The sequence below is a fragment of the Hibiscus syriacus genome, unplaced genomic scaffold (assembly GCF_006381635.1).
Source record: "Hibiscus syriacus cultivar Baekdansim isolate YM2019G1 unplaced genomic scaffold, ASM638163v2 tig00111334_pilon, whole genome shotgun sequence".
NCBI classification, from domain to species: domain Eukaryota; kingdom Viridiplantae; phylum Streptophyta; class Magnoliopsida; order Malvales; family Malvaceae; genus Hibiscus; species Hibiscus syriacus.
Genome location: NW_024063062.1, coordinates 830037 through 846025, shown reverse-complemented (window position 1 = coordinate 846025; position 15989 = coordinate 830037).

Below are 15989 nucleotides of genomic sequence, written 5' to 3'. Positions count from 1 at the left end.
AGTCGGTATCCATACCAGAGAATTTGTATCTGTAACGAAGGCTTGGTATCCATACCGAAAGGTTTCTTATCCATACCAAAGCCTTGAGATAAATATCAAAGGTCATTAAAGGACTAGAAATGTAACACCCATAACTCGTATACGCGAACTAATACGAGTTACAGATGTCACATGAGAATTTTAAAACATTTCATTAATTAAACTGAGTAAATTTATGTTCATTTAAACATCTCAAATTTCATAACTTGAACAATTATTGTGAAATAGTTATTTAGAGAAAAATCATAAAATAATATTGTTGGTTACCAATTCAAAACCAGTTTCAAGCAGTAATACACAGTTCTGTTATATTTTCATAAAGTAAATAAGATTGTCTAACACGTTTGATTTAAAACCGAAATTAATTTTGTTTGCAAAGCATATTTTAATATCATAATATTTATCCATACTACTAATTATATTTAATACTATATGTATTAAGAAATTTCAGACATTTTATTCTCGTATACATGCCAACTAAGACTTTTAGAACACAATAGGATGTCATCATTGTTACCTGTAAATATTTCCTTTGTGATTCATGTCAAACTCAACTCCAAACTCATTTTCTTCCTTTTTCCTATGTGTGAAAATCATCAGACGCTAAGTATATAGTTAGTGAGGCAATCATACAAATATTCGAGTCAAATATGCACTGAAGTGCTAATACAGATAAGGTCGTTCCCACCATAATACACATAAGGTCGTTCCCACCAATGCACTTTAGTACCCTTGCACAGTATAGTGTTGCACTAAATGTCCTTGCATATTAGTGCTAATCCGATTATGCAGCTACTAGACTCTATGGCTTGCCAATTACAGCTTGTCCTTCAATTACTTGGGCATACAAACTAATTTATTTGATCCATCCATGGGAAAGTATATTACCATAATTTAACATTGAGCAGTTCATGCCCGAAATATCATTCATGGTAAATATCATATATGTTCATGATAAACATCATATGTAACAATCAATGATCAATGCATTTTATATTCAACTTTTTACATACTTAGAATATGTCAAATAAATGATATATGACATAAATATCATGCCAATATAAATAAGGTACACTAATCACAAGTCCTACCCTATTATGTATAAAATATCCATGTATAATGTTATGTATGCATTGAACTCACTTTGACATTATATACAAGTCAAAATGTAAGCCTAAATAAGCTTTAACTTGATCATTTTCTTCTAATTTGGTAAACTCCCAAAATTGGTCATAATTTCATATCGTGATAGTTTTCACTACCGTTAAAGAAATATTATTTTGTATTAATATAAACCTTTAAAAATTATTCCGTTTATGCCACTGGAAACTAGACTCAAATAAAAACCTATTCATATAAGTCACTCCTTCTAATTCATTTTATACAAATCAGGGTAAATTTTCAAAGTTGACCGACATATTTTGTTTTGAGCATAATATGATGCCACGTTTTCTAACTTATCCTCGGTTAAAAATCCATATCAATTTCTATACACCTCGAAATCAATTTCCATTTGTTATAAACAAAACTATACTAGTATTCTACTCCAATGGTATAAAAATCATCCTCTAATTTTTTTTATAGAATTTATGGAAATTTTCTAAACTTACTGTCGAGAACATAAATTCTAAGCAGGATTCACCAATTTACATTTTCAACTTGTTCATTAATTCTATTAGCTCACCAAATGCACATATAGACATGCATCACAAATCACATACCATTTCAGGAGTCACTTCTTACCATAGTAACTCAGTCACGGTCTCATCACAAGCCAATGTTTGTTCTATAACATAAGTACAAATTAAATTTTCACTCACCTGGTATCCTTAGGTTCCAAACTTCCCTTAAGATTTCACATTCCATGCTTAATCTTTTTCTTAACTTTGATATTGCTAGATATTGATATCAAGAACACAATCCAAATAAGAATCATTTCCAAACATATACAAATTTAAACCAAATGTTAAAATCTTACCAACATAGGCATACTTGGGAAAATTAATTCATAACAAATTCTTCGATGCTTATTCGATATAATTTCCATGTCACAACATATATGTTGAACTTAATACTTATAATTGACCTCTCAATTTCTTTTTTATCCCAACATCACAAAATATTTTCACTTAAGCTCCCAATATTTCTATATTTGTGATTTAAACATAGACTTTTACAAGCTTTATAAAATAATAAAATTTCACGTCCTAACATCAATTTCAACACTCTAAAATTAATTTTCAGCATAGAACATCAGGTATTTAAGAATTAAACAACAACCCAAAACTTTTCCAAAATTACCAATTATGTACCCTAACTTTTATAAAATTACATAATGGTCCCCAACTTTTCTAAGGCTTGTAGAATACTTACTACATCATTTCCAGCCCCTACATAAATTTTCCATAATTTTTCCCATCCTTTATAGTCAAGGTCGAATGATTTGTATGTTCAAGATTAGTATTTCATATTTTACTCGATTTTGATTTCATTTAAGCATGAAATCAACTTCGATTCAACCTTATAAAATCTCTACAATCAAAACCCTAACTTAATTTCATCAAAACACATATTTCTCCCAAGATTAGGGTTAGGCCGAAACTTCATATTTTCATATGATCATGTACAAGTGATTTTAATCATCAATCATGCTTGGAAATGATTATACAACCTTAATAATATCAAAATCCTTCATCAATTCCATAAGCCCTATTATGGACATAAACCATAGAATTTGGGATATTTGAACACAAACCAAATTAGCAAATAATAATGGAACCAAATGATAGCGTTTTTCAAATAGAACAATTTTCTATTTCACGGCATGATCCAAAATTCAAAGGAAATTTGCTCAAAAATGAAAAATAAAAATTATCTTACCTTGTTCATGGGGAGCATGAATTGTTGGCTGAAACTGATTTTCACGAAATATCTATTGAATTTCATGTTAATTTAACCTTTATTTAAGATTAATTGAATAAAATATTCATTTAATAAGAAATGTCCATTTTGCCATTAATGAAACTTGATATTTACAAAAATACCAATCCACATAGCCTTATCACATTTCCAAATTCAAATTTGAGAAAAATATTTTACCCTTTTCCTAATGTACCTAGCAACTTTCCAAAAATTGAAATCTTGACACTTTGATCCAATTGTCCAAATTAAACATGAAAATAAATCTTCAAATCCAATGATCCATATTATTTTCCATCATTTTAAAATGTTCAAATAATATTTCTAAGCTTAATTTATCATCCTTCAATTCTTTTCAAAATTCCTATTCGATCAGATCTACCAATTTTTTACTATACTTTAACACTTTTTATTTTTTAACACAATTTCTAGATCAAGAATATGATTTCAATAAACCCTCACTCTCAATATTAAACAATCCATTTATGGAATATTTTTTTGGGAAAATACTAGGTCTTGAACTTTTCCTAATTTTCTATTTTGTCTACCATGCTTTCAAAATTTATATTCTAGTCGATAACCAAAATTTTGGGTATTAAAAGAAATACCTTTATTTTGTTAAATAATCAGAATACCCTTATGTGGCATAAATTCCATTAGTGGGTAAAAAACTTTAAAAAATATCCGTGAAGGGATACATAAAGAATGGTTGTGAATGACATATAATTGAGAAGTATATGATTGTAAATGAGATGTTGTACCATTCGAATAATGTAACAGAGGAGTTGTGTACCATGTGAACATTGGTACATCAAAGATGCACAGGTCTTCCCTTCAGTTCAAGAGTGGATTGAAGAAAGCGTGATGAGAGAGATTCAAGTGTCGCTACTCAGTAATGAACCTGATTTAGTTATCGAGCTAACAAATATTTAGCAAGTGAGTAGTAGAATTAATAACTATCGTAAAATCATGAAATGAACGGAGACCTTCGTAAAGAAAAAAATGATTAAAACGCCCTTAAGGAATAATAACCAGAATAGAGCATCCTAATAAACTATCAGAATTGACATAAAAATAAAATCTTGCATAACGTTTAGATGAGAGAACAAGCAAGATAACAACTAGGGAGATCAATAAATGAGAATAGTAGTCGCTTAATAAATCTCAAGAGATTGATATTATAAAAATAGCATTTGTGTGACACTCGAAAAACAATTAGGACACCTGAGTTACTTTACTAGTAGGATGATTGTCTTGTTTGTTAAAATGTCCAATGATATCTTAGTGAGTTGCCAGCTGGGCACATATTCCCCATGACTCAACGGAGTAAGTTGGTTAGGTGTACGTTATAATGCAGCTCCAGATCTCACCCTAGATACCCAAGTGTATCCAAGGTAGGATAGAGGGGTGTGTCCTTCGAGATGCAGTCCCTCAGCCACACCATAATGCCTCCCTAAGCTTTTGTGTAGCTTAGCAGAGTCAATGTTACATTTAGATAATGCACAACAATGTTAGTGTCGTATTTAGATAATGCATAGAAGTTACCATCATTAGGGTTAGAGACTCATTAGAGGTTTACTCATGTTGAGGCCCTTAGCATAGGTTAAGGTAAGCTCGAGACTCCTACTTTAGCGATAAAATAGTTGAGCTTTAAGTAGGTAGCACTTAATTATAATCATGCATGTACCTACTGCTTAGTACCATATCTTTAGCATACTTATGTTTATGAGACTAATAATGCTTCTTTAGATTAGCTATTATAGTATTGGGCTTTGTAAGCTCAGCGTTTGGATTATTTCATTCACAAGTTATTAGCTTGAGTTGTTCAAGGAGCATCGTTACAACAGGATTTCCAGCATCCCATCCAAAATATTATACTATTTCTTTTAGTGGGCATGTGTATTCATATAAATCTTACTTATGTATTTGGATTTACAAACTTTTAATTGTATTATTTGATTTAAACTATGTGTCACAGAGCTCCAATTAGTAAAAGTATTTTATAACAGTTATGAATGTCTATTTAAAAAAACCATGTTTTAAATGGGGATGATTTTTTTTAAATTAAGGTGTTTCCCTGGAAGCCCAGAGTAACATGTTAGGCCCAAATTGGGTTTAGGGTGTTACATCTATAAAGAGAACACTACTTCATCAAGGGTTAGACCTGGAGCAGGGTGATGAAGGCATTGTTACTACTGATTCTGCACAACAACCTCGTATCAAGCCAGTGATACCACCCTAGAGATATAGAATACTCTGGCATATGTTGTAGCGAGACAGGAGAACATTGTGGCAATACTGAGCCACACTATCCAAAATCAATCCTAGATGCATAGTTCTCAAGTGCAATATTGGCAATATGATCAAGAGTGATAAAAACAATTCAAAAGATGTTTTCCAAGCTATTTAAAGATGGAGAGCCCATGATTCCTTTTTCCCAACGCAAGTGCTTGCTGATATTGCACAACCAGTAATGCCATATATTGTGGATAGCTTGACCGACAGTGCAGGTGAAGATGAAGCTAATACTGATGAAGAAAGTGATGTTTTTCACACATAAACAGAGACAAATGAAGTCGAAAAATAAACCAATGATGAATAGAATGATATGGAGGATGATAAGAATGCTAATACACTAGTAGCTACTGAGCCTATTTCTACCGGCTCTGAGGACATCAAAGTTGACGAGGAGTGAATCAGTCACCCCTAAAAGGAAAAGAGTTTGGATTAAGGTGTTAACCAAGAAAAGAAAGACATGAGACAATTGCTAGATTTAAATGATGATAGAGCTACACATGCTACTGAAACTGCTGAGGATCATGATGTGGATTATGATAAGATTGCTAGCAAGATTGTTAAAGAGATTAAACAAATTACTCCAACTAGTATTCCTAAGAGCTCTACTACAAATAAGGTTGGCAGTTCTAAGAGAAAAATAAGGAAACACAAGATGAAACACATGAACCAGTGAAAAAAGTCCCCCTTACAATCCCTGATGCTACTGTCAAAACGGTTCTTACAGCTTTTTAGGGATATGGGAAAGATCGATCCAACTTAATATTGGAAAAGATTGGGTTTTAAAATAAAGAACGAATAAATAAATTTGCAGTCTCCATCAACCTTTAGGTTAGGTATGTCGAATACCTAAAAATACCTTTTAAAATAATTTTAAGAAAAAAATTTAAAAGATAAAAAATTATATGCGTTTAACCATAAATTTGTTTTGAAAAAGTGTTCAGGAGTTGATTACGTGTGGGGAAGGATTAAAACCCCTACAACGCCCGAAATCGGTACCTAAGCGATTATATGTCATCTAAATATTAAAATTGGCAAACTTTAATAACATTTAAATTATGATTCTTTTTAAGAAAAAAATATAAGGGTACTATATTGCATGAACAATTCTCGAAAATACCTTCCTTGTCAGTTAAAGGGTATTTTTATGGATTCCCCATACAAAATAATATTGTCTGTTAATTGAGGCGTGCTTCTGTATATATTTCTCAAGTAAAATAACATTTAAAAATATTACAATTAGCAAAAATTGACAAACATATAAATGAAGGATTAAAATAATAAAAATATTAAATTTAGGGATTAAACTATAAAATAATTGAAAGTCATGGACATAAACTAGAATATAACATAAGATAGGTGCTGGAAATGTAATTTAACTGTAACTAAATTTTAGGATCAAAATGAAAATTATTAAAATCTAAGGACTAAATCAGATATTTAACCAAATTACGTATTAATAAAAGAAGTGACTAAAATAAAAATGGAATAAAACTTGAAATCAAAATTAAATTAAATAACCATTCATTTCAGTGACCAGAATATGAAGCTACAAGACTTTAAGGCTAAAATGCAACATATTGAAACTATGGGGGCTCTCACATGATTTACCCCTTTCCCCAAAACATATAATCCCTCCCCCTAAATGAAATCATGTGGGGAGGGATATATATACCCACCAAACGACCAAAAATGGCCCAAAATTACATTTCTTCATTTTGCTTCTCTATCTAAAACGAGAGAAAGCTTTGGCTTCTCTCTACTTTTCTCGTTAGAGGGAATCCAACAACCCCTGGCCACCGTTTGTCAGAGTTCTCACCACCGTCCATATCGATCGGAGTCTTAAAAGTAACCCAAAACGAAGCTATCCTCACCCGAAACTTGAAACCAAGCACATCTAAGCCTAAAAACCTCCCAAACGCCGCAGATCTAGGATTTTACATACAAATCAATGATTCTCCAACGACGTTTCAAGGCTCCGGCGACGGCGATGTAATCTTTTTCTCCTTGGATTTTTCTCATTTATGGTATTTCTGTTGTTGTTTATTGGTTGTTGTTGTGTTTAGTTGTTCTTTTTGGTTATTCTATTTTCTTTTGTTTTGTCTCCCAGTTCTCTCTGTGTTTTGTTTTCTTGCAGTTGGGTTCCTTATATAGGAACCCATGGCTCTCCCTTTGGACCTGTTAGAGAAGAGAATCCCTCGGAGTCATCAGCTATGATGATGGACGACTAGGGGTGGCTGGACAACTAGGGACGATTGGGTGCATTAAATGCAACCATATATTTTTTATATGGCTATTGATATCTGACAACGATAGCAGTGTCTTGATCAGTACTCACGCAGTGAGAAGCGAGTGGTGAAGCTAACGTGTTGGTCGATAACTTTTTGGTCTACACTAGAGGCAGCAGCTGGCAGGAGCATTGGGGTAAAATCCTAATTTTTGGGATATTTGGACCGTTGGATCTCTTACAGATCCAACGGCTGAGGACCGACAGTGCTGGGATAAAAGGAAAGAAACATAGCCAGGTTTGGGCTCAATAATGGGTCTGGTTGATTGGGTCGGATCATTGGCTTCAGATCGGATGTTTGTAACTAGGTCTGGGTTTGGGTCTTCTTGTAATTGGTCCTTTAATGAAATGTAATTATTATTTAATAATAGTAATAATAATAAAAATAATAATAGGGATCAAAACCAATGTCTACAGTTGCCCCTCTTTGCTCATTCTTGTGTTAATAAAAATAGGGAAAAGTCAAAGAGACAACGAGTTTTAGTCCAGTCGACTTCATGCTTTGAAATCTGATGAGAGATATACTCCACTATTTATCCAAAGGAAATTGGACTTGATTTGTTCCTTTTTTTTGGGTAGTCAGATCCGAAGGAAGATGGGTCTGCTCCACTCTTATTTAGGGGAAATTGGACTTGATTTGTTCCTCTTTTCGAGTAGTCAGATCAATTTTGGAAATAGTTTACTCGGTAAGAAACTTTTGGAATCGCTTTCTTACTTTTCAAAAATTTCATTTTATGAAAACATTTAAATGAGAAACTTTGGAAATCGCTTTCTTATTTTCACAATTCATGTGAAAACATCATACCCGAAGGTTTTACGGATGGCCCGAAGGATTTATCTTCTTGCTCGAAATACTTACAGATGACCTGAAGGATTTAATCATCATACTCGAAAGACTTAATGATGGACTGAAGGACTTACCAATTTTGGAAATAGTTTACTGGGTAAGAAATTATGCTAATCACTTTCTTACTTTTCAAAAATTTCATTTTCAGACAAGATTTAAATAAGAAACTTTGGACATCGCTTTCTCATTTTCGAAACAACTTAATGGTTGGTTAACATGCCCATCTATTCTTCAGGTCTTGCCTCTACTAACGTGATTCATGTATTTGACGTTTGAATTTTACCATCCACTTGTAAGGATTTTGACATTATGAATCTTCTCTTTTCACATGAAGATCTGTAAAAACCTTGAGTTTATGTGAAACACGAATACAATTAAATGTATCAATGTAATACATTTTCTTTTATGCAAATGATGTTCTCAAGAATGCATAAATGTTGATTCAATTTTCTTTTGACTCCAAAGTGGTGAACTAAGTCTTCTTCCAATTAATCACTCATTTCCAGGGTTTACTTTAGATATCAGTGTAACAACTTATAATTTGAAACTTGTATTTTTGAAGAGCCATCTGATCAACTTATATCTTTGTGTCTTATTTTCCTCCCATTTACATTAAATTCTCAGTTGGGATGTTTCATTTATGGAATCCTTGTTGCACTAAGAATTATGACCTTGTTACCCTTTTTGTCCCAGAATCAATAGCGCTATCAGAGTTCTTTTTCCAGGACCCTACAATTAATTTATGCTTGACTGATTTCCTCTACAAGGTATTCTCTTCTCAAATTCATGGTCTATCCCTAACACTCTAAGTTACGAGGCTCATTCTTAATGCCTTCTCGGTCTGGATTTTGTTATCTTAAGATGATCTAGTCTTTTGGTCATGCCCCGATTTAGGTACTTTCAATACCCATCCCTATTTGAGTGCAAAAATTTCATCCTTGACTGGTCTCACTCTTGAATTACTAAGCAACAATGTTATGATGCCACAGACACTTAAGAAGTGATCAATTTTGGTAACATAAATGCTATGTGTTGGGATATGTATCCCTTTCAAATAGGTGATTATCTGCTTCTCGATGGGTTACCGACAACGTCACAAGGAAGTGTTACAAGTTCTATCCTCTTGTACTACTTTCTTTCAAGATTGTGGAATGCTTCATTATTCTGACATCGCTTATTCATTTCTCCAATAGAGGCAGAATGGGCATTACCCGCTTCAAGGACCTTTAGTATTTAAGACTGTCCTGCTTGACAATGTTTTTCTCCTTTATTTTATTTTAGAAATCAAAGAATAAACTAATTTTGTAAAGTATTACTTCTTAATTCAGGCTCAAAATTGATTCAAATCATAAACATGAGTTCACAAAATATCAAAAGAATTAACAACTCTTTTAATATTTTCAAAAAATCATAGCCCATTGGCAAGTGTCAAAATTACTGACAAATTTAAGGTGTAGGTTGATTCTGAAAAGGCAAGGTCTCTCAGGTTGACCTTTTATTACAGCATATATGTCTCTTTGAGCGTCCACTAACTTGAAGAAGTGGTTGTTATACTCATCTTCTAGAGATACTTATTGGTTCCAAACTCTCATGAACACCTTTCGGATGTACAATACTTCATCAAGAGCTTTGTAAGATTGTCTCTTATGTCGTCATCGAATAATTTAATATTGGAGCCGCCCTTTCAAGTTTTCAACTCGAATCCTCCTTTGACTTCAAGACGTTATTCAAAATTTTACATCTTGAACCCCCATTATTATTTTTCCTATCATGCATTAAAGATTTTAGGAAACCAATTTTTACAAATAAAAATCAATCCTGAGAAGTGGAATGAAAACTAAAGATAGTCTTTTTCACTTAGAAATCCATGTAGGATTAGAATGGACCTTTTAGGAACGTAATATAGGCAATGAGTCACGGTTATGAAAAAAATGGATAAATATGCCCAAACAAGTTTTTAAGGATAATTGAACCAATGATCAATTCGTTATGATGCCTTAAATCTTGCCTTGCTTGGCTTGTATCTGTTTGCTACTTGTCTTTTATTTTCTTTTTCTTTTTCTGGATCCCTTTAGACTGTCATTTTGGGTTTTCACCCTAGAGTTCATTTCCATTTTCTTATATCTTTAGCATTTCTCGTTCTTCTTGTTGAATACGAATATTTGAAATGATTGCACTTGATCAACCTTGTGGCTTGAAGCTCAATGAATCACTCATCTTGAAATACTTGATTTATTTTCTCTCGCTTTTTTCTTTTCCTCTTTTTTTTCTTTCTTTTTCTTCTTCTTTCTATTTTTTTCTCTTTATTGAATGAGTATACGACTCCAATTACTTTGAGAAATTTCTTTTCCTCTTTGTTTCTTGTATTTGGAACTTCTTTCATTGTTCTTGAACTAGATTTGATCTTTGAGCACTTTGCATTTGATCTACCTTGTGGTTCCTTGTTATTCCTCTTTATTTCATGGAGACTTACCTCTGTAATAAAATTGGATTGACGATCTTTATTCATGCGAGCATAAATTTGACTTGTACAATGTTAAACCTAAAGTCATAAAATTGGATTGACTATCTGTAAAATTATTTGCATTACAATAAGCGGATCTTTTGATACCTTAGAGACACTCCTAATTTAGGAGTTTGGTGTCTTAGTGACTGAAACTTTAGCTTGCATACTTTCTCGTATGCAGATTTTGGAGGTTGCAAACTAGAATGGAAAAGCACATCTGATACATATTGTTTTCATGGTTTTCAAATATACATATAGTGTTGCATTATCGAACACTGATTTTAAATAAATTTCTACCAATAGTTTTCATACATAAGTTTTATGGATGAAATAAAAACTTGTGAACTATGTAAATAATATAGATACTATTTCTATTTAGCACGACAATACTAGTGCTACCTGCCTCACCAAAAATCCCATCCAACATTATAGAACTAAACATATTGAAATTATATATCATTTCATTAGAGATCGTGTCCTTAATTAAGATGTAGTTCTAGAATATATGGACATCTTGTGTTAAATAGTTGATATTTTCACTAAGCCTTTAGGTAAAGAAAGATTTTGGACATTTAAAAGAGAGTAAGGATTTTTTTAATATTCTCAAAGACATCATCCAAATATTTGGACACTTTATTTCTTTGAATGATTTTTAGCTTAAAATTAATTATTCGATATGATGGAGTAATTATATATAGTTTTATAATGCAAATAGTTAGGAAGAGCCTTTGATGTTAATTAATGTCTATTTTGACAATTTTTTAACACTCTTTAATGTCTGAATGCAATTCTTCATACTCATACATGTAGAAAATATGTTTAAAACAATATCATACATCATTAATATTGTTTTAATATTCTTACCAACTCTTTAATGCTTCCATATATATGCTAGAATCATTTAGTAGTTGAATTTAGGACTTCAATATAGCAAAATGATATTTTATGCACTTAATGTTTTGAAACTACTTCGTCAGTTTCAAAACTCAAATGAAGGTTTTGAAACTCACTTTGTAAGTTTTGAAACACTACATTACATTAATTTGAGTGGTTTTGAAACATTGTACAAAGCTTTAAAACTTTAGTGAATGTCCCTAAACTCCTTGGAATGTTTGGAAACTTGTCATTAGGGCAGTTAGGCCGAGGGTTTAAACCTAAAATTCATTTTTCTCTTTGTTTCCTATTTTCCAAACAATTATAGACTCATACTCCTTTAAATCCACTCATTTTACTACGTAATTAAGCCAAAAGTATTCATCCTTTAATCAATTCTAATGGACTTACAATATCACTTTCATCAAATTTTCACTTTCTTCAATGTATTTTCATTTTGAAACAAATTTTATACTTTTCCATTTTTCTTTATTTTTTATAAACTTTTTTTCATTACCCGTAATTACTTTTAAATGATTATTAGATAACAGATGTTAGAATTTTTAAGACTCAGATTATCTGGCACACTATTATCTTCCAAAAATAAGATAAAAGGCATTTATATTTTATTTTAAAATCGATTATGAGATGTTATTTTTTTAAATTAATTGTTGATATGGATTTGCATATTCATGTTTTTTATGCGTGGGTTTAGTCGTTGCTCCATTTTGCTTAAAATGCAAACTTTTATCCTTGCTGATCACATGTTTAATAAAATTCCTAAACCAATACTTCTGTGTCCATATTTCTTGAAAGTCTCATCATACCGAAAGAATCCCTTAGATGTCCTAAAATCGGTCAATCCTCATATTCTCAAGAATCTTTTACCTCCCTTTACTTTGAACACAATGATGATTGTATTAGTGGCATGTATACACTTTTTAACACAAAAAAAACTCGGTTACAGATGCCAATAAATGTAACACCCATAACCCGTATACGCGGACCAATATGAGTTACAGATGCCACATCAGAAATTTAAAACATTTCTTTATTTAAACTGAGTAAAATTTTGTTTCATTCAAACATCTCTAGTTTCATAACTTGAACATTTGTCATAAAACAATTAATCAGAGAAAAATCATAATATTTATTCATACTATTAATTATATTTAATACTAACTATATTATGAGATTTGAAACATTTCATTCTCGTATAAATGCCAGCTAAGACTTTTAAAACACAGTAGGATGCCATCATTGTTACCTTTAAATAATTCCTTGGTGATTGAAGTAAAGCTCAGCTCCTTAGTCCATTTCCTCATTTTTTTTCCTACGCGTAAAAATCATCACATGTTAAGTATACACTTAGTGAGGAAATCATATGAATATTTAAAGCAATGAAACATGTAATTTAATGGAATTACAATATTCAATGCAATATGATCACTTTACATGCATACCATTCATGTTACCATAAATTAACATGATATAACCAAGTATAAAGTTTCTTACCAATATACTTACCATTTATCCCATAAGCTTGTAAGCTTATTTTCCTGTTTATAATTTATTAACCAATAAACCATAGCCCAAAGTATAACCATATGAGGACCGCCAATATAGGAGTCAAATATTACATCGTAGTGCTAAGGTCGAGCCTTGCTCACCTAATAATGCACCGTACTACTGAGGTTGGGCCTTGCCCACCTTATACACCGTAGTGTTTTGTACCGTGTGTCCCTGCTAGACACTCTGAGTCCTGCACTATATACCTTGTCCCTCAATGACTTACTTGGGTATATAGTCTATTTTTATTTGATCCATCCACGACAAAGAATATTATCCCAATTTAACATTGAGCAGCCCATACCCAAAATATCATTCATGATAAATATCATATATAATAAACAGTGATCAATGCATTTTACATTCAGCCTTTGACATATTTAGAATATGTTAAATATATGACAAATGACATAAATATAATGTCAACATAAACAAAGTAGACTTATCGTAAGTCCTACCCAATGATGTATAAAATATCCATGTATAATGTTATGCATGCATTTCACTCATTTTGACATTATATTCAAGTCAAAATATAAGTGTCACTAAGCTTTAACTTGATCATTTGCTTCTGATTTGGTTAAAACCAAAATTTCTCATAATTTCATATCCTGACAGTTTGCACTACCTTTAATGAAATATTATTATGTATTAATTTACACATGTAAAAACTATTATTCTTATACAAATAGAAACTAGACTCAAATACAAATCGATCCATATAAATAAATCCTTCTAATTCAATTTGTACATTATATGGTGAATTTTCAAAGTTGACGGACATAATCTGTTTTGAGCAGAATATGCTACCCCATTTTCTGACCAATCCTCATTTAAAAATTTATATCTTTTTGTATACACCTCAAAATCGATTTCTGATTGTTCTAAACAAAAATAGACTTTTATATTAGTCCAACGGTATAAAATCATCCTCTAATAATTATTGTATAATTTATGGTGAGTTTCTAAACTTACTGTCCATAACATAAATTCTAATCAAGTTTCACCAATTTCATTTTTAACTTGTTCACTAATTCTATTAACTCACCAAATACACATATAGGAATGCATCACAAATAATATAACGTTTTAGGAGTCATTACTTATCATAGTAATTTCGTCAATGGCTCATCGCAAGCTAATGTTTGTTCAATAATATAAGTACAAATTAAATTTACACTCACCTGGTGTCCTTAGCTTACAAACTTACCTTAGGATTTCACATTCCATTCTTAAGTTTTTCCTTAGCTTTGATATTGCTTGATATTGATTTCAACCACTTATTCTAAATGGACATCATTACCAAATATACACAAATTCAAACCAAATGATAGAATCTTACTAACATAGGCATACTTTGGAAAATAAATTCCTAATAAATTTTTCCGATGCTTGTTCGATACAATTTCCATGTCACAACATAAATGTTGACCTTAATACTTTTAATTGACCACTCAAGTTCCATTTAATCCAAATTCACATAACATTTTCACCTGAGCTCCTAAACTTTCCATATTTGTGATTTAAACCTCCACTTTTACAAGTTTTCCAAAATAATCCAATTTCACATCCTAACTTCAATTTCAACAGTCAAACATTAATTTCCAGCATATCACATCAACTATTAAATAATTACACAACACTCCATAGCTTTTCTAAAATTACCGATTAGGTCCCTAACTTTTCAAAAATTATATGATGGGCCTAAATTTTTCTAAGACTTGTAGAATACTTACTACATCATTTCCAGCCCTTACATAATTTTTTCAGAATTTTCCTCATCCTTTAAGACCAAGGTTGAATGGTTCAAAGTTCCAAAAATAGGTTTTTTTATGATTTTGCTCGATTTTGATTCAATTCAAGCATGAAATCAACTTCCATCCAACCTTAAATCATCTCTACAATCAAATCCCTAATCAAATTTCATCAAAAAAAAAAAAAGTTCCATAACTCAATAATTTGGCTGAATTTTAAAGAACAATTTCTAGGAAGATTGAACATGTTCTAATCATCAAACAAGCTTGAAAATGAATCTACAACCTCAAAACATCAAGATTCATCATCAAATTCATGAGCCCATATCTGAACACAAACCCTAGGATTTGTTATATGTGAAATCAAGTAAGTTTAGCAAGCATAAATGGTACCAAAAGATAGCGTTTCTCGTGTAGAACAATTTTCTATTTCACGACATAACCCAAAATCCAAAGGAAATGGCTCAAAAATGGGAAAACAATCTTACCTTTGTGAGGAGTTCACGTCTATGCTGGTGAAGATGAAGAAATATCTTTGATAATTCTTTATCTTTCTTTATAAATTAATGAATTAAAAGTTCATTAAATGCTAAATTACCAATTTACCCTTAAAATTAAAATATATTTACTAATTTACCCTTATAGAATCTTGATATTTACCTTAATACCAAGCCTCATAAACCTTATTTTTATGAACATTAAATAAAAATTCTTTTTGTGAACATTACCACAAAGGACTTTAAAACTTTTCCCAATTTTCTACTATGGCTTACAAACTTTCTAAATTTACATTTTGGTCACTAACCAAAATTTTGGGGTATTACAATTTTTTCCCCTTAAGAATATTCATCCTCGAATTTTCAATAGGTGCCTTATGTAAATAGACAAGGATGCATCTTT